Source organism: Cupressus sempervirens, chromosome 4 (assembly GCF_028749045.1).
Source record: "Cupressus sempervirens isolate cs-2001-9-10 chromosome 4, ASM2874904v1, whole genome shotgun sequence".
Classification (NCBI taxonomy): Eukaryota; Viridiplantae; Streptophyta; class Pinopsida; order Cupressales; family Cupressaceae; genus Cupressus; species Cupressus sempervirens.
The window spans coordinates 659941879-659948205 of record NC_143121.1 but is presented as its reverse complement, the minus strand read 5'-3'; positions in this window follow the sequence as shown (position 1 = coordinate 659948205).

The window sequence follows — 6327 nt, the reverse complement described above, 5'->3', positions numbered from 1 at the left end:
CGCAAATGTTTCTTTATTATTATCAATAGGTATAAGACAAGGGACCAAATTTCCCCTTTTCTTTTTGTTATAGTGGAAAAATCCTTAGGAATAAATGTTCAAAAAGTGCATCAAGAAGGGAAAATAATAGGAATCAAAATTACCAACAATGTTCCTAACATCACCCATCAACAATTTGTTGGTGACACAACACTTCCTAGATTCAACACTATAGAGGAAGACAAATAATTCAAACTCATTCTCAATCAATATATGGAAGCCTCATGTCAAAATGTCAATGTGGATGAATCATAAATCTTCTTATTAAATACTAACCCTAGGATAAAACAAGATGTGTGGAATACTAAGTTTCAAAAAAAGAGAATTTCAATGCAAATATCTTGGAATAGCACTAGACAAAGGAGTCAAAAGCAATAAACTTTGGGACCTGGTCACATATAAACTTCCCAACAAGATAGGTAGTTGGAAAGGAAGATCGTTATCAAATGTCAGAAGAGCAACTATGATCAAATTCATACTTCAGTCATTCTCACATATCAAATCTTGGTATTACCCTTATCAAATACTGTTAAAAGGAAACTAGACTCCAAACTTAGGATATATTTTTTAGCAAGGTACATCTAAAAGAATTTTTTTTGCAATGATTGAATAGGAGAATATATGCAAATCAATCAAGGTAGTAGGGCTTAATGAAAATAATTGGTTAATTATGTATTATTTTTTATGTTACACAAAATATCATATCATTGTTAGTCAGTGTATGTTGAGCTCACTCGAGTGATGAAAACAGTTTCCCATGTCTGCCAAGCATTCTAGAGTTTGCCAAGTTTAGTGTCTACCAAGTTCACTTAGGCATCAAAGGAAAGTTTGCATAAGTTGAGTGTTAATCGAGCTCACTCAGTTAATGAAGGAAATGTTGGATGGAACCAGTGTTAATCGAGCTCACTTGATTACCGAAGGAACATTGTGAATATAGAGTGTTAAACGAGTTCACTTGGTTAGCACAAGAAAATTATTTCTGAGTTAGTGACTACCAAGCAAGGTCGGCTAATGAAGGATTTTCTTGTTTTGGCATATTGACTTCAATTGATTTGATTATTGGTTCTAGCTGACTAAGGAGATGAATATTAAGTATTCTAAGTTATATTCAAGCCGACTTGACAATGTGTAAGATATAAATATAAGGTCAAGTTAAGAATTGAATGTGTGGAACATAATAGAAGATTTAAAGATGCTTAGAGGAAGTGAATTAGAAGGATAAGCAAAATATCCTTGTAGAGCTACAAAGATACATTCGATCATAAAGGATCAAGTATACAAGCTAGAATTGAGATATATAATCAACAATTCAGTTGCATCATAAATTAGGTCATTTCATTGTTACTCTCTAACCATTGTAGCGGTGATCTAAATCTCTTAATAGAGTTGGCTTAACAGCTATTTGTAAATCCTCTAACAAGGTGGCATTTCTATTTGAAGTGTCTTAAAGACCTCTAACAAGGCCACTCCTAACAGGGTGACACCTAATAGTGTGTTTTGTAATCTTTAACAGGGTTGGCTCCTAACAAGGCTCACTTTAGAAGAGTGAAAATCAATAACTAATTGCAATTGGTGGTTTTTCTCAAATTAGGTTTCCACATTAAATATTGGTGTCACTTGTGTTCATGCTATTTCTTTTATGAGTATACAACTAAGTTAAATTTAAGGTTAATCACATTAAGATTAGTATATTTAGTCATTGCCAAGTTAAAGTTTATTCTTAATGCTTGTTGAGTTACAACATTTACTAGTGTAAACTGAGTGCCTATGTGTTTGTCGAGTAATAGTAGAATATAGTTTAATCAGAGTTTATGTTTTGATTTGTATTGACATCTAAGTGATCTAGGATTTATTTTTGTAGTAACTAATTCACCCCTCCCCTCTCAATTACTCCTCTTATATTTCCAACAATTGGTATTAGAGCTTTTGGTGCTTGTAGAGAAGGTTTCAAAGACCTAAGATAAAGATTAGGATGTCTTACAGAAGAAAGATTCCCAAGTTGAACAAAGGCAACTTTGTAGCATGGCAAGACCTTATGAAGTTGCATCTGACAACCATCAGTGATTCAGCTTTGAAATACTTAAATACAACTTACAAAGCTCCTGCTGGTATAATGATTGTAGAAGAAATTGTTGAAAAAAAAATTCATAATATCATGATGATTAACATAGCATCAACTCTTAACTATGCTAAATTTGATGAGGTCAAAGGATGTGCTACTACTCATGAAATGTGGACCAAACTGAAGGATATCTATGAAGGTGATGATAAGGTAAAAAGAGCCAAGGCAGAAAGCTTGAGAGGTCAATTTGATCAAATGAAAATGAGAGAGGATGAAAACATTACAAAATATGTAGAGAGAATCAAAGCCAGTGTCAATGCTATCAAAGCCTCTGGAGGAACAATTGAAGGTGTAACAGTGGTAAGAAAGGTACTCATAACCCTTCCTCCTATCTATGCAATCAGATTGTCTATTATTCAAGAGATGAGACGTGATCCAAATAACAAGATAACTTTAGATGCTCTAGTGTAAAGATTGACAACATTTGAACTAGATAACTATGATAATTATACTCCTAGTTCTAGCAATCTTGAGTCTACATTTGAAGCCAAGGTATCACTAAGGAAGAAAGCTAAAAGATCTAAAAGAAATCAATCTGAAAGTGAATAGGAAGACAGTTCTGATAGTGATCTTGAAGCCATTGAAGCATTTCTTGCAAGAAGGTATCACAAAGGAAAAGAAAAGTATAAAGGTAAAATCCATTTAATCTATTTCTCTTGTGAAGAAGTTGGACACATTTCTACAAGGTGCCAAAATAGGGAAGGCAGAGATGAAAAGAATCACAATAAGTACAAAGGCAAGAAAGATTTCAAGAATTTCAAAGACTAGAAGGACAAAGGTAAGAAATCTTGTTTTATAGCTAAAGATTCAAATAGTAGTGAAGATGATGAAATGGTATATATTGTTCTAAAAGATGAATTTGATGATGGAGATAAAATGACACTTATCTCTCGTTAGTAAGAATGATACATGGATTATTGATAGTGGCTACTCACATCATATGACTAGTGATAAAACAAAGTTTGAACACATGGAACATTATGATGGTGGTAGTGTGAGATTTGGAAACAATGGACCTTGTTGCATAAAGGGAAAAGGTTGTACCTCACTAACTAATGAACATAGATGTGATAATGTTTATTGGGTTAAAGGACTAAAGCATAATCTACTGAGTGTGGAACAGTTGAATAACATTGGATTCAAGGTAGAATTCATGAATAGGAAGGCCAAGCTGATGGATGGAAAAAGAAAACTTGTTGGGTCTAGCAAACAAACAAAAGATAATCTATTCTACCTAGATCACAGTGAAAGTTCATGTTTTATTGCTCAAGTAGAAGAAAGTTGGTTGTGGCATAAATAGTTATGTCATGTAAAATTTGATAATCTAATCAAGCTAAGAAAGAAGAAAAGAGTAAGAGGTATTCCTAGTCTGAGGAAACTTGATATGGATCTATGCAAAAATTGTCAAATTGGAAAGATGGGAAAGACTAGTTTCAAAAGCAAGAACTATCATTCAGAAGAAGTCTTGGAGTTGGCTTATACAAACCTTTGTGGACCTATTAGAATAGAGAGCTATAGTGGAGACAAGTTTTTTATTTTATTTTTTGATGACCATTCCAAAATGATGACTATAATGTATCTAAAAGAAAAATTTGAAGCTTTTCAAAAATTTAAGTGGTATTTAGCAAGAGTAGAAAAAGAAACTAGAAAGAAGCTAAAGTGTTTGAGATCAGATGGAGGTAGTGAATTCATTTCCAATTAGTTCAATGAATTCTACATTGAAAGAGGAATTAAGAAATAAGTATCAAGCCCTGGTACACCACAACAGAATGGTAGAGCTAAAAGAAGGAATAGATCCATCATGGATTGTGCAGGAACCTTGATGATAGAAAAGAATGTTGTACTCAAATACTAGAAGGAAGCAATCAGTACTAAAGTGCATACCTTGAATAGAGTACAGTTGAAGAAATACTCAAATCAAACTCCTTATGAACTATGGTATAGCTACAAACCTAATGTAAGTTACTCGAAAGTATTTGGTAGCAAATGTTATATCTTGAAGGAATATAGGAAAGGTAAATTTGATGTCAAAGGCGATGAAGGCATATTCCTAGGATACTCCTGTAGAAGTAAAGCATATAAATGTTTAAATTTATCCATATATTAAATCATAGAAAGTGCACATGTGAGAATTGGTGAGTTTGCAGAAAAGAGTGAAGAAGAAAGCAATAAAGAACTTGAGGATTACAAAAGGTTTGTTTACTATGAACTTGATACATTGCCAAATCTATTGGGAAGTTGGGATGCCTCACCTCTCAAGTCCCCTAAATCTCCAAAAGCTACTAAATTGCAACCAGTGCAACCTGAGTCATAGTCAGAAGCTACTGAGCTATTGCTAAAGCAAACCAAGTCTGATGGACCCAAGTCACAGACAATAGGACTTGAGCTTGATATAGAAGATCATGAAGAGGTTAGTGGAACATGTTCTAAATCCAAATTACTTGTGTTAGCAAGATATGTTAGAAGGCACCATGCACCCGATCAAATCATTGGAGACAAATCAGATGGAACAATGACAAGAAACAAATTGAAAGGTACATGTTTGCTTGTTGAATTTGAACCTAGAAATGTTAAAGATGCTTTGGATAATGAAATTTGGATTGAGGCTATGAATGAAAAAATAGAATAAATAGAGAGGAATAAGACTTGGAATCTTGTTCCTAGACCCAAGGATAACAATGTAATTGGCACAAAGTGGGTTTTCAAAAATAAGCTAAATGAAGATGAAAAAGTTTCAAGAAACAAAGCAAGGTTAGTTTGTAAAGGTTATTCTTAAGAAGAAGGTATCGATTATGGTGAAACTTTTGCTCCTATTGCAAGATTAGAAGGTGTTAGAGCTTTACTAACATGTGCAACACACAAAAGATTTAAAGTTTATCAAATGGATGTAAAATCTGCATTCTTGAATGGAATTCTTGATGAAGTCTACATAGAACAACCTGAAGGTTTTGTGGATCCTAGAAAAAGGGATATGGTTAGCAAATTACACACAGCATTGTATGGTCTGAAGAAATCTCCCATAGCTTGGTATGAAAAAATTCATAACTACTTGATAAAGATTGGTTTTCAAAGAACAAATGATAACAGTAGCTTGTATATCAAAGAAGGACTAGACAAGAAGATTGTGTTGGCAGAAATCTCTGTGAATGGCACTTTATTTATAGGAAATGATGACTTATGCAAGACATTTTAAAAAGAGATGAGTAAAGAATTTGAGATGTCCATGTTTGGAGAGATAAAATTCTTTGTTGGATTACATATCCAATAGAAGAAAGATGACATCTATATTACTCAATCCAAATATATCAAGGAAATACTAAAGAAGTTTGGAATGGAAGATTCAAGACCAGTTGGGACACCTATGTCTATTGGACATAAGCTTTCCAAAAATGATGATTCTAAAGGGATAAATCAGACCACATACAAATCAATGATTGGAAAATTGCAAATGTAGTACACACAAGGTTGACATTGCATTAGGAGTTGGTATGGTAGCAAGATTCTCAACAAATTCCAAAGAAAATCACATGATGGCATTCAAGAGAATAATGAGGTATCCAAAGGGTACTAAAGACTATGGATAGTGGTGCAAAAAAGGTCGCAATTTGGATTTGAAAACATTCATAGATACCAATTGGGTAGGAAGTGTTGATGGCAAAAAGAGCACCAATGGTGGAGCATTCTTTCTTGGTAAAAGACTAGTGTTGTGGACAAGCAACAAGCATAATTATATTTCTCAGTCCACAACATAAGAAGAATATGTGGCAGCAATAATTAATTGTTTCAATGTTGTTTGGTTCGAGCAATTGTTGGCAGGTATGGAGGTAGAGATCAAGGATCCAATGGTTATCTTCTGTGATAACATCAGTGCAATTAATATATCTAAGAATCATGTGATGCATACCAAAACCAAGCACATTGCTATAAAATATCATTTTTTGAGAGAAGTGGTACAAGATAAAGAGGTAAAATTGGAATATGTGAATACTAAAGAACAAATTGCAGACATATTTACTAAGTCATTACCTAAGGATGCATTTTTGTATCTAAGAGTTAACTTAGGGGTCATTCCCCTATCTCAAGTTCATTAAATATAGTACAATGATGCATCAACTAGGGCATGTTGAAGATCAGATAGTTGATGTAGTATTGAAAAGGTCACATTG